General features: G+C 51.1%; 1 protein-coding gene across 4 annotated transcripts in view; it reads right to left on the bottom strand.

Moving 5' to 3' along the window:
• Positions 1-16976, bottom strand: part of ELAVL2 (ELAV like RNA binding protein 2) — a 263389-nt gene extending 246413 nt beyond the window's left edge. For 2 of the 4 annotated variants that reach the window (XM_069765490.1, XM_069765462.1), the window contains exon 1: positions 16650-16976. The gene's annotated coding sequence lies outside the window, so the exon portion shown is untranslated. Of the gene's footprint in view, positions 1-11561; positions 11652-16649 lie in introns of those variants that run through there. The other 2 variants (XM_069765481.1, XM_069765472.1) reach the window with 2 other exon arrangements.
• Between the last annotated feature and the right edge of the window lie 1362 nt (positions 16977-18338).

The following is an 18338-nucleotide window of genomic DNA, read 5'->3' on the forward strand; positions in this document are numbered from 1 at the left end:
ACAGAAGCCATACATATGAATACCTAGTCAAAGCACCACATGAAGACCCCCTCAACATGTCAAACCAGAGCACTAGCATATAATTAACTGAAAATAAATATTAAACAAAGACCACAAGTCAGATTTCATCCACCAAGGTATCATTGTAATCATGATAATGGCGCCGATCTGGCAGTGTCTGTAGGTTACTCAGCACAATCCTGCCGATAGATTCCCTTTAACCAAAACCAGGAGTGGGACACTCCAAGGGAAAGTATAAATAGAAACATTCTCCACTTTTGCATTTCTCACCCACTCTTGGTTTTGGCTTACAACTACTGAGATAAAAAAAATCTCACCAAATACTGAACATGTGCATGTGACCTAAAATGTGTTAAAAGGTGGACAAACAGGGGAGGGGAACTCGTTACAAAGACAGCCTTGTTTTCTGACTAGAATTTTTTTTTTTTTTTTATCCTTGCGGAGAGTGACATGATAAGCATGTCGAGGTGAGGAGACTTAGGCTATGTGCAGGATTTCTGGCAGAAATTTTCCTGACAAAAACCTGACATTTCTGCCAGAAATCCACATGCGTTTTTTCCGCTTTTTTTGCGTGTTTTTGATGCATTTTTTCAAAGGCATGGAATTGCGGAAAAACCGTGAAAAAAAACGCATCGTGGTAAAAATATTACCACGATGCGTTTTTTCGCGGAAAAAAAACGCATCATGTGCTCAAAAATTGCAAAATGCATTCTAAATGATACGATGCATATGTCTGCAGTTTCTAATGCAGTTTTATCGCGTTTTTATCGCGAAAAAATGCAAAAAAAAAAGGGAAAAAACCTGAACGTGTGCACATACCCTTAAAGCCGCAATGCTCCTCTGGGAAATATGCAAATTGTCTCTTCAGAGAGGAAGAGCACTAGAACTCTAGTGCCACCTATTGGAAGTAGCAATCCTAACAGTCAATGTCGACCCTTTAACGAGCCTTGTCACATGACTTAAGGTACCTTCACACTAAACGATATCGCTAGCGATCCGTGACGTTGCAGCGTCCTGGCTAGCGATATCGTTCAGTTTGACACCCAGCAGCGATCAGAATCCTGCTGTGATGTCGCTGGTCGGGGCTAGAGGGCCAGCACTTTCTTTGGTCGCTGGCTCTCCCGCTGACATCGCTGAATCGGCGTGTGTGACACCGATTCAGCGATGTCTTCGCTGGTAACCAGGGTAAACATCGGGTTACTAAGCACAGGGCCGCGCTTAGTAACCCGATGTTTACCCTGGTTACCATCCTAAAAGTAAAAAAATAAACGCTTCATACTTACCTTCGGCTGTCTGTCCCCGGCGCTGTGCTTTCCTGCACTCACAGTGAGCACAGTGGCCGGAAAGCAGAGCGGTGACGTCACCGCTCTGCTTTCCGGCCGCTGTGCTCACAGCCAGTACAGAGAAGCAGAGCGCCGGGAACAGACAGCGGTAGGTAAGTATGTAGTGTTTGTTTTTTTACTTTTAGGATGGTATCCAGGGTAAACATCGGGTTACTAAGCGCGGCCCTGCGCTTAGTAACCCGATGTTTACCCTGGTTACCGGCATCGTTGGTCGCTGGAGAGCCGTCTGTGTGACAGCTCTCCAGCGACCAAACAGCGACGCTGCAGCGATCCGGATCGTTGTCGGTATCGCTGCAGCGTCGCTTAGTGTGAAGGTACCTTTAGGATAATAGCCAAACCAGATCTCAATTTGCAGACACGGTTTTGGGGTACTGCCCCTCATCAGTGCTAAGTGGAGATCTGGTTTGGCTGATTGAGAGGCGTCTGACCGGTATCCAAGTAGTATCGTTTCTCCTTGCGGAGAGTGACATGATAAGCATGTCGAGGTCTCCACTTTGCACTGACGAGGGGCAGTACCCCAAAACACTGTCTGCAAATTGAGATTCTGGTTTGGCTATTATCCCAAGTCATGTGACAAGGCTCGTTAAAGGGTCGACATTGACTGTTAGGATTGCTACTTCCAATAGGTGGCACTAGAGTTCTAGTTCTCTTCCTCTCTGAAGACACAATTTGCATATTTCCCAAAGGAGCATTGCGGCTTTAAAGGGAACCTGTCACCCCGAAAATCGCGGGTGAGGTAAGCCCACCGGCATCAGGGGCTTATCTACAGCATTCTGTAATGCTGTAGATAAGCCCCCAATGTTACCTAAAAGAGGAGAAAATGGGTATTATTACCTACCGATAATTCGGTTTCCAGGAGTCCATCCTGACAGCACATTGGAGGACGTCCTCCTCCTCCTTGCAGGGACAGGAAACACAACACGAGAGGTTAAAAGGTCCCACTCCACCCCCTTTTCCTCAGTGTTTTGACAAGTACCACACCATGGATAGATATACTTTTGAAACTTTATTTGACCAAACATATTACAGCATATGAACTGGCATGCATAGGGGGGGAAATAACGGTGCTGTCAGGATGGACTCCTGGAAACCGAATTATCGGTAGGTAATAATACCCATTTTCCAGGACGTCCCCCTGACAGCACATTGGAGAATACCAAAGAAAACTACGTTTAGGGTGGGACAACTGCTTGGAGAACCTTCCTCCCATAAGATGTCTGCTGAGCTGCTACTACGTCTAGCTTATAGTGCTTACAGAACGTGTTTACTCTGGCCCAAGTTGCTGCCTTGCAAATCTGATCTAGTGACGCTCCTGCTCGCTCAGCCCATGATGCTGAAACAGCCCTAGTAGAGTGAGCTTTAATCCCTGTTGGGCACGCTATCCCTTCTGATGCGTAGGCTTTTGAAATTATAGTAGTAATCCATCTAGCTATAGACGCCTTGGAAGCTTTTTTACCTTTATTCTTACCTCCAAATAGGATAAAAAGATTAGAATCCTTCCTCCAGGAGCTAGTGGCCTCTAGATAGTTTAATACTGCCTGCCTAACATCCAGGGAGTGTAAAGCCTGTTCTTTTTCATTAGAAGGGTTCTCACAAAAGGAAGGTAAAATTATTTCCTGATCTCGATTTTTTGCTGAAGCTATTTTTGGGATAAAAGCTGGGTCTAATTTTAGGATTATATGATCCTCTCTGACTTGAAGATATGGATCCTTAATTGATAGAGCCTGAATTTCCCCTACGCGTTTAGCTGTTGTAATCGCTACTAGGAAGGCCGTCTTCCAGGTACGAACTGAAATAGGCATGTCCTCCTGTAGAGAATAGGGATCTTTACATAGAGCCCTAAGGACTAAATTTAAGTCCCATGTGGGAGCTAGCTGTCTCAAGGTAGGCCGTAATCTTTGGATAGCCCTCACAAATCTGATTATCCAGGGGTGGGAAGCTAATGGATAATCCAGAAAAGTACTAAGGGCCGAGATCTGGACTTTAATTGTACCTGGCCTGAGCCCCAAGTCAAAGCCTGCCTGTAAGAATTTTAAGACTCTAGGAACATCTAAGACCCCCGGAATCACAGCTGACCCGCCACTTCCCATACAAAATTTTTTCCAGATTTTGTGGTAGATGGCTGAGGTGACAGGCTTCCTACTAGCCTGGATGGTTGTAATTACTTCATCTGAAAGACCTCTGGATTTCAAGATGTCCCTCTCAGGATCCATGCTGATAGATGCAGTCTCTCCGGGTTTTGGTGTAAAACAGGCCCTTGATGAATTATATCCTTCCATAACGGGAGCATGATAGGGTCTCCCGTTGCCATGGCCCCCAACAATGGGAACCAACTTCTCTTTGGCCAGAATGGTACAATTGTCAGCACTGTTGCCTGGTCTTCCTGAATCTTCCTGAGCACTATTGGAATAAGTGCTATTGGTGGAAATGCGTAAGACAGAGGTTCGCTCCATGCTTGACTTAAGGCGTCGACTGCTTCCGGCATGTCTAGAGGGTTGAGGGAATAAAATCTGGGAACCTTTGAATTTTTCCTTGTGGCGAATAAATCTATCCTGGGCGTTCCCCAACGGTGGCAAAGAATTTGGAACATTTCTTGACTTAGTTCCCATTCGGTTGGAGAAACTTTCTTTCTGCTTAGATAGTCGGCTAGTATGTTCTGTGACCCTTCTAGATGCACTGCTGTTATAGATAAGACAACGTCTTCTGCCCAGGCAAATATTCTCTGCGCTAGACCTTGAAGCGCTTTGTGTTTGGAACCTCCTTGATGCCTCAAAAAGGATACCGCTGTTACATTGTCGGATAGGATTTTTACATGTTTGTCCTTTAGGCATGAACGGTTTCTTCTGAGAGCTTCCCAGACTGCGTATAATTCTCTGTAATTTGACGACATCTGACTGATCTCCTCGGGCCACTTGTCCTGAAAGAATTTTCCTTCCAGGTGCGCTCCCCATCCCCACTGACTTGCATCTGTGGTGATTATCACACAAGGGGTTGATATCCAAGGGATGCCCTTTTTTAGATTGTAGTCCTGGATCCATCGTAGTGATCTTCTTGTCTTCATTGATAGCTCTAGCCTCTTGTCTAATGTGGAACGACGTCGATCCCATACCATGAGTATCTGTTCTTGTAAAGGCCTTGAGTGAGCCTGAGCCCATCTGACACACGGAATGCATGCTGTCATCTTCCCCAAGACTTTCATAGCTGCTCTTATCGTCACTGGACTTCTTTGGAATTCTAAGATCATCTTTTTTAATGAGGTTCGTTTGTCCCTTGGTAAGAAGGACTGCCTGGTTGTAGAATCCAAGAGTACTCCTAGAAATATCTTCTGGGATTCTGGCTTTAAATGTGACTTTTTCCTGTTGACCACCCATCCTATTTCCTCTAATACTGCTATGACCCGATCTCTGTGTTGTAGCAGAATGGCCCTTAATCGTGCCACAACCAGAAAATCGTCCAAGTATGGAATTATTGTTATTCCTTGGTTTCTTAAGAAAGCCACCACCTCTGCTACCAATTTGGTGAAAATTCTTGGGGCGGATGCTAGACCGAAAGGGAGGCATTGAAATTGGAAGTGGCAGGTCATGTCCGAGAGACTTACCGAGAATCTCAGAAGCTCCTGAGAAGAGAGATGTATCGGGACCTAATAATACGCACTCTTCAGATCGAGAGTGCACATTACCGAATCTTTGTTTATAAGATGAATGATGGACCTGATCGACTCCATTCTGAACCGTTTGTATTTGACGAAAACGTTCAGAGGTTTTAAATTTATTATTGTACGGGATTCCCTTGACGGTTTTGGAATAGAAAAAAGAGAGGAATAGTGACCTGCACCTATTTCTGGAGTAGGAACCCGAACTATAACCCCGGAGTCGAACAGTTTTTGTAGGTCTAGAAACATAGGGGAATCTTTGGCTAACATTGTTGGTAAGATACACCTTTGAGGTACGCGGGATATTAACTCTATTCTGTAACCTTCTGAGATTATCTTGAGGACATAATCGTTGTCTGAGATCTGACTCCATTGTTTGAGGAAGAAACTTAATCTCCCGCCTATTCCTATGGCGTCATTGTTTCCTTGGTCTATAGCCAGAACCGAACAAGGAATTCCTACCCCTTCTATTCTGAGTGTAGGAACTCCTAAAGGATCCTCTACCTGATCTCCATTGTTCTCTATACTCTGGAAATCTGCGGGGGGGAGGGGGAGGGAGGAGGCCTCCTCCGAAAGGGCTGAAACTTCTTGGGTTTATCCTCGGGAAACCCTCTTTTACTATCAGCTGCTGACTCTAGGATGTCATCTAAAGCCTGACCAAATATTCTGGAACCTGAAAATGGAATGGCGCATAATTTATTTTTGGATGCATTATCTCCCGACCAAGATCTAAGCCAAATAGCCCTTCGTGTTGCATTGGACAAGGAGCTATTTCTAGCCGCAAATCTCACAGATTCAGCTGATGTATCTGCCATAAAGGCCGTGGCTGACTTAATGATAGGCAGAGAAGCAATTATATCCGCCCGTAAAGTCTTATTAATTAAATGTTCTTCCAGCTGTTCCATCCACAGGAACATGGATCTCGCTACAGAAGTAGCTGCGATGTTAGTTTTTATTAAAGCTGCTGAAGTCTCCCAGGCTCGACGTAAAAGGATATCCGCCTTGCGATCCATTGCATCCTTAAGACTAGATGAATCTTCGAAAGGTATGGATGTTTTCTTTGCCACCTTGGCTAAAGGGACATCTACCTTCGGAATCTCTTCCCACGTCTTGATCTCTTCTGAATCAAACGGAAGACTGTTTTTAAACTCTCTGGACATCACCAATCTTCGCTCCGCATCTTTCCATTCTTGTGAGATCATCTTACGTATGTGTTCACTCACCGGGAACACCGTCCGTTCCTGATATGTGAGCCCTCCGAACATCTGATCTTGTCTAGACCTCGGCTGGGGGTCTTCTTTCACCTGCATAGTACGTCTGACCGCCTGGACCAGTTCTTCTGTTTCTTCGAGTGGAAAGTAGTACCTTTTCCCTTCTTGTTCATCTACTGGCAGTTCTCCTTCTTCTTGATCAGAACCTCTATATTCTGATTCCGCCTCCGACGAACCATCCTGAACCTCCTGTTCTGGATCTTTCCTTGGTCTTTTACGAGCCGGGCCCGGACTGTACACTTCCCGTTGTGACATTGAAGCTAAGGAATTCTGGACCTCCTCCCGGATTATATTCCTCATTTCGGACAACATTGATGGTTGTTCTTCTCTGACAATTTTCTTAATACAAGAGCTGCACAGATCCTTCTTGTATGTTTCTGACAGTTTTGTGTTACAAAGAGAGCACCTCTTAGATTTAGTCAATACCTTGCCAGACTTTTTAGACTGAGGGAGGGGAGCTTGACTGGCCTCTTTATCCCCCATTTCCTCATTCCTGTTCTCCATATCTTCTGTGGAGAAATGCCACTATAAGTAAGTGATCCTTATGGTAACAGATGTAAAAAAAGGGATATAGCAGCGACTGCTGCACTCACCCTTAGACTCCGGCATGTCTGCAGCAATCTGGTCGTACGGACCTTACTGTGTCCTGTAGCCAATTTCTCCAGGGATGCCCTCTAGCGCTTCTTACCACTAGAGGAAGCACTGGAAACATCTGCAAGAGCCCCTCTTTGCGCTCTTAAGCCTGCTCATTTCCGCGTTCCACCAGGTGGAACGCACGCCGAGATGGCCCCGACCCCGGATGTGACGTCACCTTACCTGCGCCTGACACCGGAAGTATCGCGCCTGTCTTATTAGTCCTACTTCCGCGTTCCACACAGTGGAACGCACGCTGCTGGATCCTCTAGCGGCGCCTCTTCTCCTGGCGCCCGAACCGAGAGCCCCCCACCGGGAGGAAGCGGTTCGACCCAGGAGCTCATCCGCTCTACTGGTCTTTATGGCAGAGGGACTCCCCACCGGGAAGTTTCTGCCTGGGGCTTAGTGGAGCGGGGGAAGGATATTGGCGTTAGCCGCACGATCCCCCGAGCCTCCGGACTGGTGAGTCTTCACGCTAGTATAGCGCTCCTTCTCTCGTGTGTCCCTCCATGCAGGGACAGGAAAAACACTGAGGAAAAGGGGGTGGAGTGGGACCTTTTAACCTCTCGTGTTGTGTTTCCTGTCCCTGCAAGGAGGAGGAGGACGTCCTCCAATGTGCTGTCAGGGGGACGTCCTGGAAAAAGACGTTATATTATACTCACCCAGGGGCGGTCCCGCTGCTGGTCAGGTCGGATGGGCGTCTCTGGTCCGCTGCGGCGCCTCCCATCTTCATTACAAGACGTCCTCTTCTGATCTTCAGCCACGGCTCCGGCGCAGGCGTACTTTGCTCTGCCCTGTTGAGGGCAGAGGATAGTACTGCAGTACGCAGGCGCCAGAAAGGTCAGAGACCCGGCGCCTGCGCACTGCAGTACTTTGTCTGCCCTCAACAGGGCAGAGCAAAGTACGCCTGCGCCGGAGCCGTGGCTGAAGATCAGAAGAGGACGTCTTGTAATGAAGATGGGAGGCGCCGCAGCGGACCGGAGATGCCCGTTTGACCTGACCAGCAGCGGGACCGCCCCTGTGTGGGTATAATATAACGTCTTTTTCTCCTCTTTTAGGTAACATCGGGGGCTTATCTACAGCATTACAGAATGCTGTAGATAAGCCCCTGATGCCGGTGGGCTTACCTCACCCGCGAATTTCGGGGTGACAGGTTCCCTTTAAGTCTCCTCACCTCGACATGCTTATGTCATTCTCCGCAAGGAGAAACGATACTTCTTTGATCCCGGTCAGACGCCTCTCAATCAGCCAAACCAGATCTCCACTTTGCACTGATGAGGGGCAATTCCCCCGAAACACTGTCTGCAAATTGAGATTCTGGTTTGGCTATTATCCTAAGTCATGTGACAAGGCTCGTTAAAGGGTCGACATTGACTGCTAGGATTGCTACTTCCAATAGGTGGCACCAGAGTTCTAGTCCTCTTCCTCTCTGAAGACAATTTGAATTTTTATTTTTTACAAACTTGATTGGACATACTGTAACTCATCCTGGCCATTGAAACGGGCAGGTCACATGCACACCTGCAACATGATTGTGGGGTGCCTATGAGTCCATCTGACAGCTAGCAGACATGAAGAGCTGCTTACATGTCTGTTCAGGCATTGCATTTGTCAAACAGAACAGACTAAGGCTATGTGCCCACGTTGCGGATTCGTGTGCGGATTTTTCTGCACATTTTTGAAAAATCAGCAGATAAATCCTGAGATTTTTGTGCGGATTCCACTTGCGGTTTTACACCTGCAGATTCCTATTGAGAAGGTTTAAAAAGCTGGAGAATCCACACAAAGAATTGACATGCTGCGAAATAAACGCAGCGTTTCAGCATGGTATTTTCCGCACCATGTGCACTCTGGATTTGGTTTCCCATAGGTTTACATGGTACTGTAAACCAGATGGAAAACTGCCAGGAATCCGCAGTGGCCAATCCGCTGCAGCAAAGTGTGAACATAGCCTAAATGATCTGATGCATCAAATACACAAAAATGTTTCTTCCATTTAAAAAAAAAAAAACTAAAAAAAAACCCCATGTCACATAACCGCGAGTTGCTGATGGGTTGGCCTGACAACCCGGGGTCTGCACAAGCTAAAGCCCTGCTCTATATAGCACAAGCAATGGATGATCACAGCTTCCAGTCTCCCACGGAGACTATTGAAGTTAAAAAAAAAAAAAAAAAAAAGTTTTTAAAAATATTAAAAAATAAATAAAAGTTCAAATCACCCCCCTTCGCCCCATTCAAAATACAAAAAATAAAAATAAAATATACAAATATTTAGTATTGTCGAGTTCAGAATCGCTCAATGTATCAATATATAAAAATAATTAATCCAATCAGTAAACTCCATAGTGAGGAAAAAAAATCAAAACGCCAGAAATACTTTTTGGTCGCTGCAATATTGCAATAAACTGCAATAACGGGCGATCAAAAAAACATATACACCAAAATAGTACCAATAAAAACATCAGATCGGCGCACAAAAAATAAGCCCTCACCCGGCCCAGAAAAAAGACGACGCTACGGGTATCGGAAAATGGCAACATTTTGTAAACATGAAAAAAAAAAAACTGGATTTTTTCACCAAAGAACCTAGACATATTTGGTGTCTGTGAACTCAATGACCTGGAGAATCACAATGGCAGGTCAGTTTTAGCATTTAGTGAACATGGTAAAAAAAAAATCCAAAAAACAATTGGGACATTGCACATTTTTTGCAATTTCACCGCATTTGGAATTGTTTTCCTGAACACAATATGATAAAATCAATGGTGCCATTCAAAAGTACAACTTGTCCTGCAAAAAACAAGCCCTCACATGTCCATATTGACGGAAACAAAACAGTTATGTTTCTGGGAAGAAGGGGAGCAAAAAAATAGAACTGCAAAGACGGAAACACCCCTGGAACTCCGCCCCCTCCTCCCCGGGACTTTACAATGGGCAGCGGATGCGTTGAAAAACTGCATCCGCTGCCCACGTTGTGCCGAATTTTCACAACGTCCATCGGTACGTCGCAACGGCCCCGTACCGACGGAAGTGTGAAAGAAGCCCAAGTGCTATGTCCACAGTTTTCAGTTTAAAAACCCTCAAGTTTTCAAGCCAAAAGCACTTGAGAAAATATCGTTTTGGAGGAGTCTTATTTTTCCTGCTGCGGTTTTGAACACTTAGGCTAGGGTCACACTGCGTTATGGCGGTACGTTTAACGGACTACGTTACACCGCGGCATAACGCAGTGTAACGTAGTCCGTTAACGCCGCCATTGATTGTAATGGCCAACGCATCGCTAGCGCACGCCCACATTGGGCGTGCACTAGCAATGTGCCGTCATTTGAGTGACGGACCGCAAATGCTTCTTGCAGCGCTCGCGGTCCGTTCCTCGCTAGCACAGATCGTGCAGCGTGCACCCTCCGGGTGTGGCTAGGGAAGGGCAGCGTGCACCCTCCGGGTGTGGCTAGGGAAGGGCAGCGTGCACCCTCCGGGTGTGGCTAGGGAAGGGCAGCGTGCACCCTCCGGGTGTGGCTAGGGAAGGGCAGCGTGCACCCTCCGGGTGTGGCTAGGGAAGGGCAGCGTGCACCCTCCGGGTGTGGCTAGGGAAGGGCAGCGTGCACCCTCCGGGTGTGGCTAAGGCGGGGCGGCGTGCACCCTCCGGGTGTGGCTAAGGCGGGGCGGCGTGCACCCTCCGGGTGTGGCTAAAGCGGGGCGGCGTGCACCCTCCGGGTGTGGCTAAGGCGGGGCGGCGTGCACCCTCCGGGTGTGGCTAAGGCGGGGCGGCGTGCACCCTCCGGGTGTGGCTAAGGCGGGGCGGCGTGCACCCTCCGGGTGTGGCTAAGGCGGGGCGGCGTGCACCCTCCGGGTGTGGCTAAGGCGGGGCGGCGTGCACCCTCCGGGTGTGGCTAAGGCGGCGTGCACCCTCCGGGTGTGGCTAAGGCGGGGCGGCGTGCACCCTCCGGGTGTGGCGGCGTGCACCCTCCGGGTGTGTGAGGCAGGGCGGCGTGCACCCTCTGGGTGTGGCTGAGGCAGGGCGGCGTGCACCCTCCGGGTGTGGCTGAGGCAAGGCGGCGTGCACCCTCCGGGTGTGTGAGGCAGGGCAGCGTGCACCCTCCGGGTGTGGCTGAGGCAGGGCGGCGTGCACCCTCCGGGTGTGTGAGGCAGGGCAGCGTGCACCCTCCAGGTGTGTGAGGCAGGGCAGCGTGCACCCTCCAGGTGTGTGAGGCAGGGCAGCGTGCACCCTCCAGGTGTGTGAGGCAGGGCAGCGTGCACCCTCCAGGCGTGTGAGGCAGGGCAGCGTGCACCCTCCAGGTGTGTGAGGCAGGGCAGCGTGCACCCTCCAGGCGTGTGAGGCAGGGCAGCGTGCACCCTCCAGGCGTGTGAGGCAGGGCAGCGTGCACCCTCCAGGCGTGTGAGGCAGGGCAGCGTGCACCCTCCAGGTGTGTGAGGCAGGGCAGCGTGCACCCTCCAGGTGTGTGAGGCAGGGCAGCGTGCACCCTCCAGGTGTGTGAGGCAGGGCAGCGTGCACCCTCCAGGTGTGTGAGGTAGTTACAATCCCGCCATTCTAGTGACGCAAATAAAAGCGCTGAGGAAAACTCCCGCTGCGGCGGCCAGGTTATATAATTACTGCACGGTTCCCGCCATTTCTTGCACACTCACATGTCTAAGCTGTTTCGGGAGACCTTGTCGGTTCAGCATCCGGGGCGTGTTGCGAGCGCCCACCAGCCCAGGTCGCCAGATAACCGGCGCCGGCCAGAACCCCGGAACCCGCGCGCTGCACCACTAATTGTTAGCGAGCGGTCGCCGCCCGCGAGGGCAAGATATAGCTTCCAGCTGTGACGTCACAGAGGCGGAGTAAGGGGAGCATTAACCCTGGCAGAGTACAAGAGTAGAGGCTGGAGAGACGTGCGAGCGCGCAGGTGGCCGTGATTGAGCGCAGAGCGGCGGCCGCTGCCATGCAGACACCTGCTTGAGGGGTCGGGTTGTCGGTCCGGTTACTGCAGGTGCTCGGTCAGGGAGGACCTGACATCCCGGCCTGGCGGTCTGTGGGATTGTGCACACTTCATTGCCCATTGTATCGGCTCACAGCTTTCTGGGGTGGCCGCTATTAGCCGAGGAGGACTAGACGCGTGCAACAGACACGTGCGATTTCTCTGCCACTAGCTTGGAGGTGCGATTTGGATGGGAGGAAAAAAACGAGACCGTGGGTGCAAAGCCCCCGAACAGCAACCCAGTGTAAAGCTATAGAAAAAGACAAGGCTAATTGAAGCCCACTTTTCTTCTGCAGTTGTTTTTTGGAGGGTTGCGTTTATTTATATATTTATATACACACAAAACACAAATGCAGAAGAAAAGTGGGCTTTAATTAGCCTTTTTTTCTATAGCATTAGAACTAAGAATACTTATACATTTATTTATTTTACAGCCAATTTGCAACTGTAAGATATCCAGCAGCTCACAAGCAAGTAGTACACAACTACCTGGCTCTAAACACAAAGTGGTAGAGCAAGAATTCAGCGGGCGTGCACACCGTCGCACGACAACAGCGACATGTAGACCCGCCGCAGAAGGGTAGCCCTGCTGTAGATAGATGGGTAGTCCTGCCGCAGATGGGTAGTCCTGCCCTAGATAGATGGGTAGTCCTGCCCTAGATAGATGGGTAGTCCTGCCCTAGATAGATGGATAGCCCTGCTGCAGATATACGGGTAGTCCTGCCCTAGATAGATGGGTAGTCCTGCCCTAGATATACGGGTAGTCCTGCCCTAGATAGATGGATAGCCCTGCTGCAGATATACGGGTAGTCCTGCCCTAGATAGACGGGTAGCCCTGCTGCAGATATACGGGTAGTCCTGCCCTAGATAGACGGGTAGCCCTGCTGCAGATATACGGGTAGTCCTGCCCTAGATAGACGGGTAGTCCTGCTGCAGATATACGGGTAGTCCTGCCCTAGATAGACAGGTAGCCCTGCTGCAGATATACGGTTAGTCCTGCCCTAGACTGGTAGCCCTGCTGTAGATATACGGGTAGTCCTGCCCTAGATAGACGGGTACCCCTGCTGCAGATAGACGGGTAGTCCTGCCCTAGATAGGTAGCCCTGCCCTAGATAGACGGGTAGCCCTGCTGCAGATATACGGGTAGTCCTGCCCTAGATAGACGGGTAGCCCTACTGCAGATATACGGGTAGTCCTGCCCTAGACTGGTAGCCCTGCTGTAGATATACGGGTAGTCCTGCCCTAGATAGACGGGTACCCCTGCTGCAGATAGACGGGTAGTCCTGCCCTAGATAGGTAGCCCTGCCCTAGATAGGTAGCCCTGCCCTAGATAGACAGGTAGCCCTACTGCAGATATACGGGTAGTCCTGCCCTAGATAGACGGGTAGCCCTGCTGCAGATATACGGGTAGTACTGCCCTAGATAGACAGGTAGCCCTGCTGTAGATATACGGGTAGTCCTGCCCTAGATAGACGGGTAGCCCTGCTGCAGATATACGGGTAGTACTGCCCTAGATAGACAGGTAGCCCTGCTGCAGATATACGGGTAGTACTGCCCTAGATAGACAGGTAGCCCTGCTGCAGATAGACGGGAAGCCCCGCTGCAAATAGACGGGTAGTCCTGCTGTAGATAGACGGGTAGCCCTGCTGCAGACGGATAGCCCCGCTACAGATAGACGGGTAGCCCTGCCGCAGAAGGGTATCCCTGCCGTAGATAGATGCGTAGCCCTGCTGCAGATAGATGGGTAGCCTTGCAGCAGACGGGTAGCCCTGCAGCAGACAGGTAGCCCTGCCGTAGATAGACGGGTAGCCCTGCCATAGACGGGTAGCCCTGCCGTAGATGGGTAGCCATGCCGTAGACGGGTAGCTCTGCTGCAGACATGTAGCCCTGCCGTAGACGGGTAGCCATGCCGTAAATAGACGGGTAGCCATGCCGTAGACGGGTAGCCCTGCTGCAGACATGTAGCCCTGCCGTAGACGGGTAGCCATGCCGTAAATAGACGGGTAGCCCTGCCGCAGATGGGTAGCCATGCCGTAGATAGACGGGTAGTCCTGCCGCAGACGGGTACCCTGCCATATATAGACGGGTAGCCCTGCTGCAGACATGTAGCCCTGCCGTAGACGGGTAGCCCTGCCACAGATAGACGGGTAGCCCTGCCCCCCTATCCTAAATTAATTACCACTCTATTTCATAAACCATGAGCCTGGATATAAAAACTGGAGATTTTGATCATAAAAATATTTCCTGCAGTACATAAATGTTCTGATATTTGGGGGGGGGAAAGTGCAGGCAAAGTGTGAAAGCCAAGTTGTGATCAGGATTGTAGAAGCTGCACAGGATTTCTGGAAGTGCAGTAGCAGAGCCCAGTTCGCTCCCTGAGGAGACATGTCTGCTCTATACAGACTTCTCCTAAGAAGTAGGGGCAGATGAGCAGGCTGCAGGGATTTACTGCTGCCTGACATTGCAGGAGATGGAATGGACAGTGCTTTTGATGGGAATATTTTGAGTAAGCATTGTAGTACTGCCTGAAACTGTGTGCACGGTGCTCTGTATAGGCAGGGTGAACTATATTTGAAGGGTGCTCTATATAGGCAGGGTGGGCTATATTTTAAGGGTGCTTTGTAAAGGCAGGGTGCACTGCATTTGCAGGGTGCTCTGTATAGGCAGGGTGCACTCTATTTGCAGGGTGCTCTGTATAGGCAGGGTGCACTCTGTTTGCGGGGTGCACTATATTTGGAGGGTGTTCTGTATAGGCAGTATGTACTATATTTGAAAGGTGCTATGTTTAGGCAGGGTGCGCTATATTTTAAGGGTGCTCTGTATATTCAGGGTGCACTGTATTTGGGGGGTGCTCTGTATGGGCAAGGTACACTATTTGCAGGGTGCTCTGTATAGGCAGGGTGCAGTCTATTTGCAGGGTGCTCTGTATAGGCAGGGTGCTTTAAATTTTAAGGGTGCTCTGTATAGGCAGGGTGCACTCTATTTGCAGGGTGCTCTGTATAGGCAGGGTGCAGTCTGTTTGCAGGGTGCTCTGTATAGGCAGGGTGCACTCTATTTGCAGGGTGCTCTGTATAGGGAAGGTGCACTCTATTTGCAGGGTGCTCTGTATAGGCAGGGTGCTCTGTATAGGCAGGGTGCACTCTATTTGCAGGGTGCTCTGTATAGGCAGGGTGCAGTCTGTTTGCAGGGTGCTCTGTATAGGCAGGGTGCACTCTATTTGCAGGGTGCTCTGTATAGGGAAGGTGCACTCTATTTGCAGGGTGCTCTGTATAGGCAGGGTGCTCTGTATAGGCAGGGTGCACTCTATTTGCAGGGTGCTCTGTATAGGCAGGGTGCAGTCTGTTTGCAGGGTGCTCTGTATAGGCAGGGTGCACTCTATTTGCAGGGTGCTCTGTATAGGGAAGGTGCACTCTATTTGCAGGGTGCTCTGTATAGGCAGGGTGCTCTGTACAGGCAGGGTGCTCTGTATAGGCAGGGTGCACTCTATTTGCAGGGTGCTCTGTATAGGCAGGGTGCACTCTATTTGCAGGGTGCTCTGTATAGGCAGGGTGCACTCTATTTGCAGGGTGCTCTGTATAGGCAGGGTGCACTCTATTTGCAGGGTGCTCTGTATAGGCAGGGTGCACTCTATTTGCAGGGTGCTCTGTATAGGGAAGGTGCACTCTATTTGCAGGGTGCTCTGTATAGGCAGGGTGCTCTGTATAGGCAGGGTGCACTCTATTTGCAGGGTGCTCTGTATAGGCAGGGTGCAGTCTGTTTGCAGGGTGCTCTGTATAGGCAGGGTGCAGTCTGTTTGCAGGGTGCTCTGTATAGGCAGGGTGCAGTCTGTTTGCAGGGTGCTCTGTATAGGCAGGGTGCACTCTATTTGCAGGGTGCTCTGTATAGGCAGGGTGCTCTGTATAGGCAGGGTGCACTCTATTTGCAGGGTGCTCTGTATAGGCAGGGTGCTCTGTAGAGGCAGGGTGCTCTGTAGAGGCAGGGTGCTCTGTAGAGGCAGGGTGCTCTGTACAGGCAGGGTGCTCTGTACAGGCAGGGTGCTCTGTACAGGCAGGGTGCTCTGTACAGGCAGGGTGCTCTGTACAGGCAGGGTGCTCTGTACAGGCAGGGTGCTCTGTACAGGCAGGGTGCTCTGTACAGGCAGGGTGCTCTTTACAGGCAGGGTGCTCTGTACAGGCAGGGTGCTCTGTACAGGCAGGGTGCTCTGTACAGGCAGGGTGCTCTGTACAGGCAGGGTGCTCTGTACAGGCAGGGTGCTCTGTACAGGCAGGGTGCTCTGTACAGGCAGGGTGCTCTGTACAGGCAGGGTGCTCTGTACAGGCAGGGTGCTCTGTACAGGCAGGGTGCTCTGTACAGGCAGGGTGCTCTGTACAGGCAGGGTGCTCTGTACAGGCAGGGTGCTCTGTACAGGCAGGGTGCTCTGTACAGGCAGGGTGCTCTGTACAGGCAGGGTGCTCTGTACAGGCAGGGTGCTCTGTACAGGCAGGGTGCTCTGTACAGGCAGGGTGCTCTGTACAGGCAGGGTGCTCTGTACAGGCAGGGTGCTCTGTACAGGCAGGGTGCTCTGTACAGGCAGGGTGCTCTGTACAGGCAGGGTGCTCTGTACAGGCAGGGTGCTCTCCACAATGACAGCAGTAAATACAATGAATGTGCCAGTGTCCAATACGCCGTCCAGTTCCCACTGCTCGTGTGCTGGGTACAATGCCGAGAAGCCATTTGCCGGTGCCCGCACGCCCCGACCCCGGCTGGCGGCACTCACCTGTCGCTGTGTGCCCGGATGGCTGCGCTGTGGCTTGGCTGCGCGGGGTATCGCTGACTGCGGTGCTGAGGCGACTTTACATCAGACCATACAAAAGGATGGAGCCCAGGAAAGTGATGCTGACTGTAAACTAGGGCGCAAACAAAGGGAGGGCTGGGAGCAGGCGTCACTCCGTGTGCCGGCTCTCACTGGAATCCTTCCCTGGGCTTCTGCTGCAGGCTCCGGGGAGGGGGAGAGCGCAGACACTGAGGTGGAGCAGTGAGAAGATGCCCGCGGCTCAGCAGCGCACCGACTACACCTGCCCAGGTCCTGGCGCTCTGCGCTCTCCTCAGCCTCCAGCCCGGCTCCTGTTGGCGAGCAGTGCGCACGCCCACCACGGAGCCCACACCCAGGATGAGCAGCGGGGGGCGGCCAGAGAGGGGCATGCTGCTGTCTTCTTCCAGGAGCCAAGGACTTGGCAAGGTCACCGCGAGCTGCTGCTCCTGCAGGGCCGGACGAGCCCACATGGCCGTCATGTGTGATGTGCCCCCATGTGTGATGTGCCCTCATGTGTGATGTGCCCCCATGTGTGATGTGCCCCCATGTGTGATGTGCCCCCATGTGTGATGTGCCCCCATGTGTGATGTGCCCCCATGTGTGATGTGCCCCCATGTGTGATGTGCCCTCATGTGTGATGTGCCCCCATGTGTGATGTGCCCCCATGTGTGATGTGCCCCCATGTGTGATGTGCCCTCATGTGTGATGTGCCCTCATGTGTGATGTGCCCCCATGTGTGATGTGCCCCCATGTGTGATGTGCCCCCATGTGTGATGTGCCCCCATGTGTGATGTGCCCTCATGTGTGATGTGCCCTCGTGTGATGTGCCCCCATGTGTGATGTGCCCCCATGTGTGATGTGCCCCCATGTGTGATGTGCCCCCATGTGTGATGTGCCCTCATGTATGATGTGCCCTCATGTATGATGTGCCCTCATGTGTGATGTGCCCTCATGTGTGATGTGCCCTCATGTGTGATGTGCCCTCATGTGTGATGTGCCCTCATGTGTGATGGGCCCTCATGTGTGATGTGCCCTCATGTATGATGTGCCCTCATGTGTGATGGGCCCTCATGTATGATGTGCCCTCATGTGTGATGTGCCCTCATGTGTGATGTGCCCTCATGTGTGATGTGCCCTCATGTGTGATGTGCCCTCATGTGTGATGGGCCCTCATGTGTGATGTGCCCTCATGTGTGATGTGCCCTCATGTGTGATGGGCCCTCATGTGTGATGGGCCCTCATGTGTGATGTGCCCTCATGTGTGATGGGCCCTCATGTGTGATGTGCCCTCATGTGTGATGTGCCCTCATGTGTGATGGGCCCTCATGTGTGATGTGCCCTCATGTGTGATGTGCCCTCATGTGTGATGTGCCCTCATGTGTGATGTGCCCTCATGTATGATGTGCCCTCATGTGTGATGTGCCCTCATGTGTGATGTGCCCTCATGTGTGATGTGCCCTCATGTGTGATGTGCCCTCATGTGTGATGTGCCCTCATGTGTGATGGGCCCTCATGTGTGATGTGCCCTCATGTATGATGTGCCCTCATGTGTGATGTGCCCTCATGTGTGATGTGCCCTCATGTATGATGTGCCCTCATGTGTGATGTGCCCTCATGTATGATGTGCCCTCATGTGTGATGTGCCCTCATGTG

This window comes from Ranitomeya imitator, chromosome 1 (genome assembly GCF_032444005.1).
Source record: "Ranitomeya imitator isolate aRanImi1 chromosome 1, aRanImi1.pri, whole genome shotgun sequence".
NCBI classification, from domain to species: domain Eukaryota; kingdom Metazoa; phylum Chordata; class Amphibia; order Anura; family Dendrobatidae; genus Ranitomeya; species Ranitomeya imitator.